Source organism: Anopheles ziemanni (genome assembly GCF_943734765.1).
Source record: "Anopheles ziemanni chromosome X unlocalized genomic scaffold, idAnoZiCoDA_A2_x.2 X_unloc_39, whole genome shotgun sequence".
NCBI lineage: Eukaryota > Metazoa > Arthropoda > Insecta > Diptera > Culicidae > Anopheles > Anopheles ziemanni.
Window position 1 is genome coordinate 252501 of NW_026689806.1, and position 11905 is coordinate 264405.

General features: G+C 47.4%; 1 non-coding gene across 1 annotated transcript in view; it reads right to left on the reverse strand.

Moving 5' to 3' along the window:
* The window catches only part of LOC131292190 (5.8S ribosomal RNA), a 155-nt gene extending 94 nt beyond the window's left edge, over positions 1-61 (reverse strand). Inside the window, exon 1 of the ribosomal RNA XR_009189880.1 lies at positions 1-61. This exon is cut by the window's left edge and continues 94 nt beyond it. This is a non-coding gene — a ribosomal RNA (5.8S ribosomal RNA).
* Between the last annotated feature and the right edge of the window lie 11844 nt (positions 62-11905).

The following is an 11905-nucleotide window of genomic DNA, read 5'->3' on the forward strand; positions in this document are numbered from 1 at the left end:
GACGCGCAGTTAGCTGCGGTCTTCATCGATCCATGAGCCGAGTGATCCACTGCCGAGGGTGACTAACTTGCGTAAGCCGCCGCTGTGCGCGTATACCCGTTCCCCGTAGGGAGGAGCAAGCCGCCGCTTAGAGACGAAGCATAAAGTGTCCTCATTCCACATAGGGCAAGCTGGATGAATCCATTTTACCCAGGACGGCCGAAGCGGCGTGGACCAGGGGAGAACTGAACCTTATACTTCACACCACAGTAAGTCTACGTGTCCTCTTCCACATAGGGCAAGCTAGAACTAACTATCTTACCCAGGACTGCCGAAGCAGCGTGGACCAGGGGAGGAACACACTTTTCATGGAAACGTAAGGCATCCATGACTGCCATAACGTAAGCCGCCGCTGTGCGCGTATACCCGTTCCCCGTAGGGAGGAGCAAGCCGCCGCTTAGAGACGAAGCATAAAGTGTCCTCATTCCACATAGGGCAAGCTGGATGAATCCATTTTACCCAGGACGGCCGAAGCGGCGTGGACCAGGGGAGAACTGAACTTTATACTTCACACCACAGTAAGTCTACGTGTCCTCTTCCACATAGGGCAAGCTAGAACTAACTATCTTACCCAGGACTGCCGAAGCAGCGTGGACCAGGGGAGGAACACACTTTTCATAGAAACGTAAGGCATCCATGACTGCCATAGTGCGTAAGCCGCCGCTGTGCGCGTAAACCCGTTCCCCGTAGGGAGGAGTCAAGCCGCCGCTTAGAGACGAAGTATGAAGTGTCCTCTTCCACATAGGGCAAGCTAGAATGAACTATCTTACCCAGGACCGCCGAAGCAGCGTGGACCAGGGGAGAACTGAACTTTATACTTCACACCACAGTATTGAGTAATGTGCCCTCTTCCACATAGGGCAAGCTGGAATGTTCCATTTTACCCAGGACGGCCGAAGCGGCGTGGACCAGTGGAGGACTACACAATCATGAGGTTTGATATCGACTTGTGTGTTTCAATAGGATACCGATGGTATGGTTTGAACCGATTTGATTTAGCCATTCTGAAGTCATCACTTGGTTGAAGCGCTGAACTAGGGAGGCATCGTTTACATATATATTGGTTTTCGCATGCTCTACTAGGTTAATGTCATGAGGCTGGCTATCGAGCATGCCCAAGTGATGACTTGATTGTGTGCTTGCTTGAATTCTTCACATTTCATACCATCGGTTAGTTGTCGAATCATTCCTCGATCATAACCTTCGTTCTTGGTTCATGTATGCTCTCTTCCACATAGGGCAAGCTAGAATTAACTATCTTACCCAGGACCGCCGAAGCAGCGTGGACCAGGGGAGAACTATACTTTGTCTTGTATGCCCTCTTCCACATAGGGCAAGCTAGAACTAACTATCTTACCCAGGACCGCCGAAGCAGCGTGGACCAGTGGAGGACTATACTTTGTTCATAACACCACAGTATTGAGTAATGTGCCCTCTTCCACATAGGGCAAGCTAGAATGAACTATCTTACCCAGGACCGCCGGAGCAGTGTGGACCAGTGGAGGACTACACAATCATGAGGTTTGATATCGACTTGTGTGTTTCAATAGGGTACCGATGGTATGTTTTGAACCGATTTGATTTAGCCATTCTGAAGTCATCACTTGGTTGAAGCGCTGAACTAGGGAGGGGCATCGTTTACATATATATTGGTTTTCGCATGCTCTACTAGGTTAATGTCATAGGGTTGGCTATCGAGCATGCCCAAGTGATGACTTGATTGTGTGCTTGCTTGAATTCTTCACATTTCATACCATCGGTTAGTTGTCGAATCATTCCTCGATCATAACCTTCGTTCTTGGTTCATGTATGCTCTCTTCCACATAGGGCAAGCTAGAATTAACTATCTTACCCAGGACCGCCGAAGCAGCGTGGACCAGGGGAGAACTATACTTTGTCTTGTATGCCCTCTTCCACATAGGGCAAGCTAGAATGAACTATCTTACCCAGGACCGCCGGAGCAGCGTGGACCAGTGGAGGACTATACTTTGTTCATTACACCACAGTATTAAGTATGGTGTCCTCTTCCACATAGGGCAAGCTAGAATTAACTATCTTACCCAGGACCGCCGAAGCAGTGTGGACCAGGGGAGGACTATACTTTATACTTCACACACTAGCCAAATTGAAGTCATCACTTGGTTGAAGCACTGAACTAGGGCGAGTCTATCGTTTACTTTGCATTGGGATAATACGCTGCATGCTCTCTTAGGTTAATGTCATGTGATTGGCTATAGAGCATGCCCAAGTGATGACTTTGTTTCAAGCTCAACAGGTAGGGTATTGAGTCCTCTTCCACATAGGGCAAGCTAGAATTAACTATCTTACCCAGGACCGCCGGAGCAGCGTGGACCAGGGGAGAACTATACTTTGTCTTGTATGCCCTCTTCCACATAGGGCAAGCTAGAACTAACTATCTTACCCAGGACTGCAAAGCAGCGTGGACCAGTGGAGGACTATACTTTGTTCATTACACCACAGTATTAAGTATGGTGTCCTCTTCCACATAGGGCAAGCTAGAACTAACTATCTTACCCAGGACCGCCGAAGCAGTGTGGACCAGGGGAGGACTATACTTTATACTTCACACACTAGCCATACTGAAGTCATCACTTGGTTGAAGCGCTGAACTACGGCGGGGTAATCGTTTACAGGTTATAATCATATAGCTGCATGCTCATTAGTAGATAATGGAATATTGTATGGCAATATGAGCATGCCCAAGTGATGACTTTGTTTCAAGCTCAACAGGTAGGGTATTGAGTCCTCTTCCACATAGGGCAAGCTAGAATGAACTATCTTACCCAGGACCGCCGGAGCAGCGTGGACCAGTGGAGGACTCTATACTTTATACTTCACACCACAGTATTGAGTACGACTTGCATAAAGCCCCTAATGAGAACCACGAGGGCTCTCTCAATGTAGAACCACGAGGGCTCTAGTACCGATTCTCTCGGTACGGCTTGGTCCGTGTTCCTTTATGCATGTACTCGCAGAAAGTCTCAACCCGGAGGTCTTGACTTTGATTGTCATAGTTGGACTACGACGGGGCATCCGACCATTGCTGATCGAACACCCCTGATTCACCATCTTTCGGGTAGGCGGTACGCGTACCTCCGGACGCGGAAGTCTCAACCCGGAGGTCTTGACTTTGATTGTCATAGTTGGACTACGACGGGGCATCCGACCATTGCTGATCGAACACCCCTGATTCATCATCTTTCGGGTAGGCGGTGCGCGCACCTCCGACGCGGAAGTCTCAACCCGGAGGTCTTGACTTTGTATTGTCATAGTTGGACTACGACGGGGTATCCGACTCATCGAATACCCCAGAAGCACACCATCTTTCGGGTAGGCGGTACGCGTACCTCCGGACGCGGAAAGTCTCAACCCGGAGGTCTTGACTTTGGTTGTCATAGTTGGACTATGACGGGGCATCCGACCATTGCTGATCGAACACCCCTGTTACACCATCTTTCGGATAGGCGGTGCGCGACACCACCGACGCGGAAAGTCTCAACCCGGAGGTCTTGACTTTGTATTGTTGGATAGTCCTCTTCCACTATAGGGCAAGCTGGAAATATTCCATTTTACCCAGGACTGCCGAGGCAGCGTGGACCAGGGGAGAACTTCACGGAATCTTCAGGCATCCATGATTGCCATAGTGCGTAAGCCGCCGCTGTGTGCGTCAACTCGTTCCCCGTGAGGAGGAGTCTAGCCGCCGCTAAAAGACGAAGCATTAAGTGTCCTCATTCCACTATAGGGCAAGCTAGAATGAACTATCTTACCCAGGACCGCCGAAGCAGCGTGGACCAGGCGAAGACTATACTTTATACTTCACACCACAGTATTGAGTACGACTTGCATAAAGCCCCTAATGAGAACCACGAGGGCTCTCTCAATGTAGAACCACGAGGGCTCTAGTACCGATTCTCTCGGTACCGCTTGGTCCGTGTTCCTTTATGCTTGTACTCGCGGAAAGTCTCAACCCGGAGGTCTTGACTTGGATTGTCATAGTTGGACTACGACGGGGCATCCGACCATTGCTGATCGAACACCCCTGATTCACCATCTTTCGGATAGGAGGTGCGCCCACCTCCGACGCGGAAGTCTCAACCCGGAGGTTCGGACTTAGAGTTTTTCCCATTCAAAAGTTTTTCTCTTAGCCATACTGAAGTCATCACTTGGTGAACGATTGAACTAGGGCGGGTTAATCGTTTATAGGTATCATGTGGTTTGCATGCTCTCTTAGGTTAAGGTCATGTGGTTGGCTATCGAGCATGCCCAAGTGATGACTTTGTTTCACGCTTGCTTGATTTCTTCATGATTCCCTGTTATATAGTGTAATCATTCGAGAACAGGGAATCTTTGGTTTTGCTCAACAGGTATTGGATGTCAACTTGGTATCTAGATCGCATTAAGTCTCAACCCTTAGGTTCGGACTTGTATAGTGACATCTTGTTACGGTCTTGAGTCTCAACCCGCAGGTTCGGACTACTTAGTGTTTGATCGAATATAATATGGCAACTTGTGCCTAAGTCTCAACCCGCAGGTTCGGACTTCTGTTTATTTGGCCAATGTATGTATAAGGCAACTTGTGCCTAAGTCTCAACCCGCAAGTTCGGACTTGTGTATTTGTTCGAAGTCATGTATAAGGCAACGTGTGCCTAAGTCTCAACCCGCAGGTTCGGACTTGTTAGTGTTTCGTCAACTTTCATATGGCAACTTGTGCCTAAGTCTCAACCCGCAGGTTCGGACTTGTGTGTTTGTTCGAAGTCATGTATAAGGCAACTTGTGCCTAAGTCTCAACCCGCAGGTTCGGACTTGTGTATTTGTTCAAAGTCATGTATAAGGCAACTTGTGCCTAAGTCTCAACCCGCAGGTTCGGACTTCTATAGTGTTTCGTCAATTATCATATGGCAACTTGTGCCGAAGTCTCAACCCGCAGGTTCGGACTTCTATAGTGTTTCGTCAATTATCATATGGCAACTTGTGCCGAAGTCTCAACCCGCAGGTTCGGACTTCTGGAAGGATCACTTGGCCACTAATGATCCTTCCGCAGGTTCACCTACGGAAACCTTGTTACGACTTTTACTTCCTCTAAATCATCAAGTTCGGTCAACTTCGATAAAGCAGACGCGGTTCACGAGGATCCAGCGAACGATCATCTCCAAAGACCTCACTAAATAATCCATCGGTAGTAGCGACGGGCGGTGTGTACAAAGGGCAGGGACGTATTCAACGCTGGCTGATGACCAGCACTTACTAGAAGTTCCGAGTTCATATGGACCATTGCAATCCATAATCCCTACTAAGTGAGTATTTGAGTGATTTCCCGTTCCTCTCGGAATAGGAGACACGCTGCTACCCACATTGTAGCACGCGTGTAGCCCAGAACATCTAAGGGCATCACGGACCTGTTATCGCTCGATCTCATTTTGCTAAACACAAATTGTCCTGCTAAGCAGCGTACCGTAAGTGCACTTGCGCACACGAACAGCGAAGGTGTCAGGTCATACTCCACCGAAAGGTCCTAACCCGTTCCAATCGGCATCGACGCATTAACGCTGACTGCGTTCTAGTTAGCATATGTGAGTCACGTTCGTTATCGGAATTAACCAGACAAATCAATCCACGAACTAAGAACGGCCATGCACCACTACCCTTAAATTTGAGAAAGAGCTATTAATCTGTCTCACCTCCATAAGTTCGGACCTGGTAAGTTTTCCCGTGTTGAGTCAAATTGAACCGCAAGCTCCATTTCATTGTGGTGCCCTTCCGTCAATTCCTTTAAGTTTCAACTTTGCAACCATACTTCCCCCGGAACCTGACTTTGGTTTCCCGGAAGCTACTGAGAGCACCTGGTTGTAGCGTCTCCCAATTGCTAGTTGGCATCGTTTACGGTTAGAACTAGGGCGGTATCTAATCGCCTTCGATCCTCTAACTTTCGTTCTTGATTAAAGAAAGCATCCTTGACAAATGCCTTCGCTTTAGTTAGTCTTACGACGGTCTACGAATTTCACCTCTCGCGCCGTAATACTAGTGTCCCCAACTACTTCTGTTAATCATTACCTCCGGTCTGAGTACAAACCAATGAAAGATTAGACCAAGGTCGTATTCCATTATTCCATGCAAGATTATTCTAGGGCGTTTGGGCACCCTGCTTTAAGCACTCTAATTTGTTCAAGGTAAACGTGAGCGGTCGAGCTCTATGTTACACTTGCACCCGTTGAAGGGCACACCATGACACAGACTTGGTGCCCTACCACACCATTGAGTCGCAACCAGATTCCGACTTGGCCCACCGACCACGGGTTGACCGGGTCGGCGGAGCCGGACTGTGTTGGACAAGTATCAACTTCGAACGTTTTAACCGCAACAATTTTAATATACGCTAGTGGAGCTGGAATTACCGCGGCTGCTGGCACCAGACTTGCCCTCCACTTGATCCTCGTAGAAGGATTTATGCTCTACTCATTCCAATTATGAAACATCATTAAAGAGTTTCATATTGTTATTTCTCGTCACTACCTCCCCGTCCCGGGATTGGGTAATTTACGCGCCTGCTGCCTTCCTTGGATGTGGTAGCCATTTCTCAGGCTCCCTCTCCGGAATCGAACCCTGATTCCCCGTTACCCGTTGCAACCATGGTAGTCCTCTATACTACCATCCATAGTTGATAGGGCAGATATTTGCGAGATCTGTCGTCGGTGCGAGACCATACGATCAGCATCATTATCCAGACTTCAACTCAATGACACGGAGAACCCGCGATTGGTTTGACTAATAAGTGCACCAGTTCCCGCGAGGGTCCTGGCATGTTGCATGTATTAGCTCTAGATTTTCCACAGTTATCCAAGTAACTAGGTTGATGATCTCGTAAATTATAGCTGTTATACTGAGCCTTATGCGGTTTCACATTAAATCTGTTTGTACTTAGACATGCATGGCTTAACCTTTGAGACGAGCGTATATTACTGGTAGGATCAACCAGAATTCCGACTTTGCGTTCGAATGTTCATTGTCCCATTGCACCCGGAGGAGCAAACACCACGTTCTATATGTTGTCAAGTCCGGTAGCACACGGGAGGCGAGCCCCCGTGCGAACCTCATTGCCCTCGTATCACACACACCCGATGCACCGGACAGGCACTTGAGCGGCATTCGACTCCGCTAAGCGCACGTGCGCCCGATTGTGCATGCGCTGACGGGGCCTTCATACCCCTACCACAGCGACCTTATGCCAAACTTCCATGAATACTTAGGTGAGCTGACAAGGGCCTTCATTTCCCTACCATCAACTAAAGGACACGCTAGGCGCGTCCGATCATTGCAACTGCGGGGCTTTCATACCCCAATCACCACAGTACGCAATTCACCAGAGTTTAATCACAACCCCCCCGGACATGGCACACTATTAACTTGCAACAAAACTTAGTGTGTGCCGGGCACATCGGTTCCACAAAATCATTCCCGATGTACCCCAATTGGGGTTGTGAACGCATCCATGGTCCTCTGACACACCCAACCAAGCGTGGATACTACATACCTCAAACACCCAGTACACTAACAGACAAATCAATATATGGTTGCTTTCCCCCAGACATTTGCCAATCACTTGGCACCCGGACGGGAACTCGCTCCTGATTGCGCCAATGCCACCCATTTGCCAAGAGCGAGTTCTGTATGTAGATTTCATTTGGAAAGACAACCGTGTACTGGATATTCTATCCGACGATTACAGATGACGAGTACGAGACTCGACTACACTCACGGATAATACATTTTGGGTCGAGATTGCTTTCGGGGTTTTCGATTGGTCTTGCGCTTGTAAACGTATAACTTTGACTTGTGGTAACCTCGGTATGTTAGTCGATCACGTGGTTGTGAACTGGGTAGGGGTGGGCAATCTGTTCACTTGCACTCTGGGTAGGAATATGGTGAGCGCTATAGGTTATAGATCATGGTATGGTTCCATCGTGATGACTTTCGCTAGATAGTAGTATGTTTGGATAGCTATAACGTTTTTGGCCATTTGTTCATAGTGTTCGGTTCATTGAGGAATTCGATTGGTCCTTGCTTCACACACGTGGTCGATCACTTGGATGTGAACTAGGGTGAGAATAAGGTGTTCACTAGTGCTCTTAGGTTTTGGATCAGTACTGAGCACTTGATTGGTTTCGCATAATATGTATCCATAGTGATGACTCTTTCCAGCTTAAGATTTCGTGACCGGTTTCGAATCCTTCCCACGTTCGCTTTTACTTGGTTAGGTTTTCGAGTGTAGATTTGAAAGCAATCTCATGTATGTATCCCATCTGATATTAGCCACTGACAGTTCATGTCACCTCGTTCAACTCTCGCTGGGTCACAGAAGTATGTTACTGCGCCCATTATCCCTACTCGGATAGGTTCGGTTCGTTCGTTTTATACTACGGTGAGTAAACTCAATTTGTGCATCGCATAGCCATGGAAAGCAAGCTTTCGCGGGCCTCTTCGACTGTTTTGATACGAGCTGTGCCCGTGATGCTTGTCATCCCAGGATACTAGACCCCTTTGGACGACCGCATGACCATCAGAAAGTAAATTCCACGTTCGATTTGGGGTGTGAACCCCGAACATAAAGTCTTTGTGTAGAACCACGAGGGCTCTATAGTACCGATTCTCTCGGTACGCTTGGTCCGTGTTCCTTTATGTTCGTACTCTTGTGTGTATAATATTCATGTTCGATTTGGGATATTTGCTACTGTCACCGTTTGAGTACCATGGGGCTTGAACCCCTAACATAAAGTCTTTGTGTAGAACCACGAGGGCTCTGTAGTACCAATTCTCTCGGTACGCTTGGTCCGTGTTCCTTTATGTTTGTACTCTTGTGTGTATAATATTCATGTTCGGTTTGGGATATTTGCTACTTTCACCAGGGTCCCGTTCTTCATACAAGTCTGCCTTGCTAATGTGGTAACTTTATAGTGTAGTTCTGACATCCCAATTTTGGGACTTAGCCGATTTTTCATGTATTTCCATATGACCCGTAGGGTCCCTTTCTTCATACAAGCTTGCCTAGGGCGATCGGTCAAAACTTGTCTTACTATTCGATTGGTCTTCGCACTTTCACCCTAGGCAGTTCGCCTAGGTCTGTCTTCTTGAGGAGGCCGAAACCCGAAATAAGGAGGTCCAGCCGACCCTGAAACCTCCCCTGTCTTAACTACACTAACCCGATTTTTCAGGGTCCTCAGCGCCATACAACTTTGCCTAGGTCACTTGTACTCTTGACTTAGGCCATCTGACTTGGTCCGTGTTTCTTCCTAGGGTTCACCTAGGTACTTTGCCTTGCTTCATGTGGTAACTTTTTAGTGTAGTTCAGACATCCCAATTTTGGGACTTAGCCGATTTTTCATGTATTTCCATATGACCCATAGGGTCCCTTTCTTCATACAAGCTTGCCTAGGGCGATCGGTCAAAACTTGTCTTACTATTCGATTGGCCTTCGCACTTTCACCCTAGGCAGTTCACCTAGGTCTGTCTTCTTGAGGAGGCCAAAACCCGAAATAAGGAGGTTCAGCCGACCCAGAAACCTCCCCTGTCTGAACTACACTAACCCGATTTTTCAGGGTCCTCAGCGCCATACAACTTTGCCTAGGTCACTTGTACTCTTGACTTAGGCCATCTGACTTGGTCCGTGTTTCTTCCTAGGGTTCACCTAGGTACTTTGCCTTGCTTGATGTGGTAACTTTTTAGTGTAGTTCAGACATCCCAATTTTGGGACTTAGCCGATTTTTCGTATATTTCCATATGACCCATAGGGTCCCTTTCTTCATACAAGCTTGCCTAGGGCGATCGGTCAAAACTTGTCTTACTTTTCGATTGGTCTTCGCACTTTCACCCTAGGCAGTTTGCCTAGGTCTGTCTTCTTGAGGAGGCCAAAACCCGAAATAAGGAGGTTCAGCCGACCCAGAAACCTCCCCTGTCTGAACTACACTAACCCGATTTTTCAGGGTCCTCAGCGCCATACAACTTTGCCTAGGTCACTTGTACTCTTGACTTAGGCCATCTGACTTGGTCCGTGTTTCTTCCTAGGGTTCACCTAGGTACTTTGCCTTGCTTGCTGTGGTAACTTTTTAGTGTAGTTCAGACATCCCAATTTTGGGACTTAGCCGATTTTTCATGTATTTCCATATGACCCATAGGGTCCCTTTCTTCATACAAGCTTGCCTAGGGCGATCGGTCAAAACTTGTCTTACTATTCGATTGGTCTTCGCACTTTCACCCTAGGCAGTTTGCCTAGGTGTAGCTTCTTGAGGAGGTCAAAACCCAAAATAAGGAGGTTCAGCCGACCCAAAAACCTCCCCTGTCTAAACTACACTAACCAGATTTTTCAGGGTCCTCACCGTCATACAACTTTGCCTAGGTCACTTGTTCTCTTGACTTAGGCCATCTGACTTGGTCCGTGTTTCTTGCTAGGGTTCACCTAGGTACTTTGCCTTGCTTGATGTGGTAACTTTTTAGTGTAGTTCAGACATCCCAATTTTGGGACTTAGCCGATTTTTCATGTATTTCCATATGACCCATAGGGTCCCTTTCTTCATACAAGCTTGCCTAGGGCGATCGGTCAAAACTTGTCTTACTATTCGATTGGTCTTCGCACTTTCACCCTAGGCAGTTTGCCTAGGTGTAGCTTCTTGAGGAGGTCAAAACCCAAAATAAGGAGGTTCAGCCGACCCAAAAACCTCCCCTGTCTAAACTACACTAACCAGATTTTTCAGGGTCCTCACCGTCATACAACTTTGCCTAGGTCACTTGCACTCTTGACTTAGGCCATCTGACTTGGTCCGTGTTTCTTGCTAGGGTTCACCTAGGTACTTTGCCTTGCTTGATGTGGTAACTTTTTAGTGTAGTTCAGACATCCCAATTTTGGGACTTAGCCGATTTTTCATGTATTTCCATATGACCCATAGGGTCCCTTTCTTCATACAAGCTTGCCTAGGGCGATCGGTCAAAACTTGTCTTACTATTCGATTGGTCTTCGCACTTTCACCCTAGGCAGTTTGCCTAGGTGTAGCTTCTTGAGGAGGTCAAAACCCAAAATAAGGAGGTTCAGCCGACCCAAAAACCTCCCCTGTCTAAACTACACTAACCAGATTTTTCAGGGTCCTCACCGTCATACAACTTTGCCTAGGTCACTTGCACTCTTGACTTAGGCCATCTGACTTGGTCCGTGTTTCTTGCTAGGGTTCACCTAGGTAGTTTGCCTTGCTTGATTTGGTAACTTTTTAGTGTAGTTCTGACATCCCAATTTTGGGACTTAGCCGATTTTTCATGTATTTCCATATGACCCTTAGGGTCCCTTTCTTCATACAAGCTTGCCTAGGGCGATCGGTCAAAACTTGTCTTACTATTCGATTGGTCTTCGCACTTTCACCCTAGGCAGTTTGCCTAGGTGTAGCTTCTTGATGAGGCCAAAACCCAAAATAAGGGGGTTCGGCCGACCCAAAAACCTACCCTGTCTAAACTACACTAACCAGATTTTTCAGGGTCCTCAGCGCCATACAACTTTGCCTAGGTCACTTGTTCTATTGTCTTAGGCCATCTGACTTGGTCCGTGTTTCTTCCTAGGGTTCACCTAGGTACTTTGCCTTGCTTGGTGTGGTAACTTTTTAGTGTAGTTCTGACATCATCATTTTGGGACTTAGCCGATTTTTCGTAAAATACCATATGACCCATATGGGTCCTTTGCTTCATATAAGTTTGCCTTGCTTGGTGTGGTAACATTTGAGTGTAGTTCTGACATCCCCATTTTGGGACTTAGCCGATTTTTCAATCAATACCATATGACCCATCAGGGTCCTTTGCTTCATATAAGTTTGCC